This window comes from Lutra lutra, chromosome 3 (genome assembly GCF_902655055.1).
Source record: "Lutra lutra chromosome 3, mLutLut1.2, whole genome shotgun sequence".
Lineage (NCBI taxonomy): Eukaryota > Metazoa > Chordata > Mammalia > Carnivora > Mustelidae > Lutra > Lutra lutra.
The window spans coordinates 182,531,920-182,537,919 of NC_062280.1; the positions used below are offsets into that span (position 1 = coordinate 182,531,920).

A 6,000-nucleotide genomic window follows, 5' to 3' on the forward strand; every position below is an offset into this window, starting at 1 on the left:
ATATGACGTTATAACTAGATCTTTCCAGTCTCCATTTTGACAGAGGCACCAGTGATCAACATCAGATTACCTAAATGACAGTCTCCGACTTCATATTGATTTAGTCAACATGGAATGCCTGTTACATGCCACTCATTATTCTGGGTGCTGGGGAATGAAGTGGTCAACAAAGCAGTTAAAATTTTCTGCCCACATGAAGCTTACATGTGTAGAATTAGAAAAGAACTGTTTCTAAGAACCTGCTCCTTCAGAAATACGAAAAGGAGTCAGGGTGTTGTAAAGAGGAATTTGGTCAAGAGATTTTATTGGAGAGAGTTGTTGGCGTGTGTGTTAATTAGGAGAGGTTAAATTATGATAATGAATATGCATGGTTGGTGCGTATCAAGAGGTGGGATATGTGTAGCATGTCATGAATCGTGTCCAGTGAAGGCCAGAAAATCTCCGCAGATAAAGTCTGAGGGTTTTGAAGGGGTAGGGGGTGGGAGGTTGGGGGAACCAGGTGGTGGGTATTGGAGTGGGCATGGATTGCATGGAGCACTGGGTGTGGTGCAAAAACAATGAATACTGTTACGCTGAAAATTAAAAAAATAAAAAAATAAAAAAATAATAATTAAAAAAAAAAGAAGGTGAACATACATAGGGCTGAGGGTATGGAACAAAATGGTAGAAGATCATCTGGAAGAGTCACCTGACTGGATCAGTCGGTGTAAGAGAGAGTGTGTTAAGGAATCTCTGAAGAGAGAAAAGACAGGTTAAGAGAACAGAAGGATGCACCCCTTTTTCCTTCTACCTCCCTCCTCCCTTCCCCATGGCATGCCTCCAGAGAGAGCAGATCCAAGCTTGGGAAAAAAGAACGTTCAGTGCTAAATCAGGTTTAAGATTTGGTTTAATATTTTGTACCAGGTGTCTAATTTTTAAATTGAAATTGGGTTTACTACTAACAGTAACTGAAGAACTTTCCATTTTTATAAGTAAGAGACCACGAAAATTATGGACCTGTCCAAATAGTCTTTAAAGGTGGGGAAGATTACCTGAACTGAGTTAGGTTTTGATGCCAAGGTAAAGGACAAAACTTAAGTGTCACTGTGATCACAATCCTTTATGTCATGTTTGTTCAACATACCGAGTTAACACCGAGAGGGGGCGGTAAAGGGCATGTTTTTCTTAGGTAGACAATGGAGAGATCTCCACTTCTAATACTCTATTATTTGTAAGAGAATTCCATTTCCTTATGGGGATTGAGTTAAATGGGGATCATTCCACCTATCTGTAATCATAAAAGTGGACACCAGTCCCAGCCTCAGGGAGAATGATGAGTAGCAGGAGAAGTATTTGACCCAATAATTTCATAACTTCAGGGTAAGGGCTGCAGCTCTCTGTTGGCATTACCAATCTGTAGGTGGCCATTTTTTTCCACAACGTGGAGAGAGAGAGAGAGTGAGAGCAAATAAATGAGCACAAGCCTACTTCATTATATCATTTTGATCCCAGACCCAGCTATACCATGAAAAATCTCACTTATTAAAGTAACTAAACTTCAGTTTTTACTTAAGCTAGTTTGAGTTGTCTCTTGCAACATAGTTTTGACTAACACCTCTACTATATTTGAAGAGGAACCAATATATATGCCTCGTTGTCTGTAGTATGTCTATAAAACAATGCTTCTTAGTATTTATGGGTCTTGAGTCCTTTGAAATCTAATGAAATCAAAGGACTTTCCATTTTTACAGATTAGCACAATAAACTATAATAGAATTTGATTTTTTTCTTACAGATGACAAAGCAACATTTATAAAGAATTATATCTTCCTCCCATTTTTTCAAATATTGAAAATAAATAAAAAATTATCAAATAAGGTAAAAAGTATATTCAAGGAGAAGGATGCACTGCTTGGCTGGAAAGCACCCTTGGCCCAGTGGAGTGGTTTTTGATTCATTCTTCCTTATAGGTGTCTCTAGATTTCTGTTTAGGTTGAAAATTTCAGGACTCTTTTCATTTTCATCCATAGCCTGAAGAATTTTTTCCAGCACTAGACCATCTACAAGGTTGTCTGCTTTCAGTATCTCTTTCCAGAGTGGCAACTTGTACCTAACAGTAAGTGTTTTTGTTTGTTTTGTTTTGTTTTGTGTTTTCCCCCATCAGTATCTACAAATGTCATGTCAAGGCCTCCAGTCAAAGAATTTACCTTATTCATGTGGCTGAAAATATCTGTCAAATGACCCAATTCATGAGTCAACTCTTCTCTGTCAAACTGAGCTGGAATGTGGGTTGGTTATATCCTCCTAATAGTAAAGCTTCTATAAAAGGTTCATTTAAGTATGTGAAGACTTTTCTTCTGGAAAATCAGCAATCACATATTACATGCCTTGTTATGACAAAACCTCTTGAAAGGTAGCAGTTCAAGGCGCCATTTTAGTTGTCAACTGATCTCAAACATGCCACTGTAGAAAGCTATGATCTTGTAGCCCAGTGATGTGTGGCACTTTTTCACTCACCCACAAAATCAGATGAGTTCCAACTATAAATTCTTATCTCCATTTGGAGTAGCAGGATGTTTCTTCTAGTTGAATTGTCTTTGGCAAAATTGTAATCTTGAAGATAATACCAAATTAGTAATTCTTTTTCGATGATATTTGTGAATGCCATGTTCAAAAACCAGGAGCTGCCTGGTTTCATTCAATTTTAAGTTGAAGGAAAAATAACAATAACTAACATTAATAAAATTTAAATTTATCCAAATAAATATTGGTGTTAGAACTTGTTTTGATTATGCTTAAGTATATACACACAAAATGATGACTAAATTTGGCTAAGCCATTTTAATAACATTATCTAATAACTGGTCTTAAGAGGATGATGGTTTTAATCAGGTATTTTGAAAGATAAATGACAATTTATATATATACACATACATATGTGTATATATATATATATTTTTTTTCCTTTTAGCTTCTTGTCATTATTTCACAGGCAAATCAAATTACTATTTTTCTATCTTTTCTTTTTGTTTCCATTTTCTGGAACATCTTTCTCTCCCTCTTCTATTTGTCCAAGTTATATTTATTATTTAAAGCTCTCACAGTTCCCTTCTCTTCATGGTAACTTCCTTGCTGCATCAAAACTTCTTTGAGCCCACTGGCATTCATTACAAGGCTTAACACCCACTCTTACTCTGTAATTTTCATTCCATATTACATGTCAGTCTTTGCTACACAATTAGTTTATAGTTTCCATTAGGGTAAAAATCACCTCTCTACCACTTCTATAGAACACTGAACAGAGTGGTTACCTATTCTACCTGCAACATTTACTTTAATACTTAATTGTTTTTCTGTTTGAAAGTATGCTGATGGCAAATGTTATGTTACAAAGTTTTCATACATGTTAGTTACCCATAAACATCCAGTTATTTTTCTAAGAATAATTTTTAATGTAAAATTACACCACAAACAACACATTTTCAAATGAGACAGCTTCAAATGTATGCATTTAAAAGATAATCAGAATAAAACTTTGAGATCGTGTCTAGTTTTAAATATACTAAATGCATTTGAATATAGGCCTTCACTAAGAAACTGATAGTTCTAAGAAACTTTCTGAAAGAAGATTTATTTATCATATAATTTAGGTCAGAATTAGAAAACCGAAAACATTAAATTGCTAAGAAGGTTGACTGATTCCACAAAGGAAAAGAGAAGATTGCACACTATTCTTTTTTTTTTTAAGATTTTATTTATTTATTTGGCAGACGGAGATCACAAGTAGGCAGAGAGGCAGGCAGAGAGACAGGAGGAAGCAGGCTCCCTGCTGAGCAGAGAGCCCGATGTGGGGCTCGATCCTAGGACCCTGGGATCATGACATTACAAAAAACTCTGAAGCCTGGTTTTCACAGGCCATTTGAGGAGAGAAACATGAAAACTGGAAACTTAAGCTCTCCTTATTTTGAGACATATATATCTTTGGGAAAACTGAATAATTTTGATATTTAAAGGGATTTTCTGTAACTTTAAGAATAGTGTGGGGTGCCTAGGTGGCTCAGTGGGTTAAGGTCTCTGTCTTCAGCGTGGGTCGTGATCCCAGGGTCCAGTATCATCCATATAAGCCATCACAAGTACAAATACACCATGTTTCATTTTGATGTTCTCCAAACACAGTAACTGGTATATTCTTTTTTTCAGATGTCACCAAATTTCTGAGGTTCATTTTGCTAGTAGAAAATAAGATAAATGTTTGGCAGTTATTATATTCATATGTGGATGATACTGGAGATTTTCAGGGTTCTCTTTGGCTACAGGCATCACAGGTGAGAGCCATGGCCTGCCCTTCTTCATAGAAGACCCCCCACCCCAACCCCACCCCGGAGCTGTGATGACATCCTTGCTGGGCTTGTTAAACACCCAAAAAAGATAAACGGAGGGACTGAGATTCCATGGTTGGACCTATGGTTGGGTATTTGAAGGATTAATCTTGCTGAATTGACTGTTTTGCCTCTGTTATTTAGCCTCAGGCAGAAGACATGGACCTCCTTATTCATCAGGCCAAGCAAGCCTGGAAAATTTTCCACCAAACCAACCAGGGAACTCTGGAAATCTCTGGTGGGAGCCAAGAGGGTACATCAGGTGTCAGTGTCTGTAGAGCGAGGCCATCTGGTCTAGAATGAAGCACACACCAGCACTTGGGAAACTGAGAATACCCATAACTTTCATTAGCAACACTCCTGCATGCAAAAAGGCCATGCAGAACTATAATATTCATACAATTCCATTGTTACAGGTAACTTTTCAAAATCATAAAAATATTCTCAAACTCAGAAGCATGTTTTAAAAAATACATATGATTTGTTTTATTTGCTACAAGAAATATTTATTATTTTCCAGTTTCTGCCAATGAAAATTTTCAAACAGCATAATTATGTGACTCATTAATGCTTATTTGAAATCTTTTAATCTGCATACAGTTTTCTACATCCAGTATTTTTTTCTTGAGCAATTTCCATATTTTTTCCCAATAGAATTTACTGAAATGTGCGCCACTATATTTTTGCTGGATGAACAACCTACATCAGCTTAAAATAGAAATCATACATATTGTGTATGTATTATTTAAAACACTTTTTCCTTCATAGACATGTGTTTCTCATGGATGTTTAGTTCTAGATCCGTGAAGGTTTGAGTGTGCTGGGTGTTGCCACTTTTGAACAGTTGGTGGCTCCAATGCTTTGCAACTGTCTTGTAAGTGTGGCACCAAAATGAGATCGCTCCCTTTTCACGGCTCAATGCAGAATATGAAAACAAAAGTGCATTTGAGTAAATGTGGTGCATTTAATCAGAAACCGAAAGTTGTATCTGATATGAATTCAGAAGAAAAGTTTTAATCCTAGCATATGATTCAGATTATGTAATACAATGTGAATACATATTAGTGTCTTCACTAAGTACACTTAAAGGATCAAAAGCATTCTACTAGAAATGTGATGTAAGCTGTATATGTAATTTTAAGTTTTCTAGCATTTCTTCATTTTTAAAAAGAATAAAGAGAAATGGGTGAAATTAATATTAATATATTTTATTTAATCCCCTATATCCAGAATATTATTGTTTCAACATGTAATTAATATAAACATTACTAATGAGATATTTTGCATGCCTTTTTTCCCCTTCAACACCCAATGTCTATTTTACACTTGGAACACATCTCAATTTGGACTAGCCGCATTTCAAGACCATAGCTGCTCATGGCTAGTGGCCATTGTACTGGTGAGTTCAGGTCTAACATAACTAAGGGTAGCCCTTCTATTCAGATTCAAAGCAATCTAGTAATATCAAGTAGAAATTAATTTTTATAAATGAAAGTCTGTAAAGAAAATCTCATTTTTGCATTACATTTGGTCCTAAGATTGGAGCTTTCTTCCTACAGGAAATCACCCAAGAAGCCTACTAGCTTACAATTTTGCTGAGATAGGAATGAAGCAAGTAGCTTAGCTAGCCGTATATGAGTAT

At 35.9% G+C, this 6,000-nt stretch overlaps 1 long non-coding RNA gene across 1 annotated transcript in view; it reads left to right on the top strand.

Moving 5' to 3' along the window:
* LOC125094751 (uncharacterized) overlaps positions 1 to 4,830 on the top strand; it is a 33,085-nt gene extending 28,255 nt beyond the window's left edge. The window contains exons 4-5 of the long non-coding RNA XR_007125678.1: positions 2,010 to 2,095; positions 4,503 to 4,830. This is a non-coding gene — a long non-coding RNA (uncharacterized LOC125094751). The remainder of the gene's footprint in view (positions 1 to 2,009; positions 2,096 to 4,502) is intronic.
* Positions 4,831 to 6,000: the final 1,170 nt, after the last annotated feature.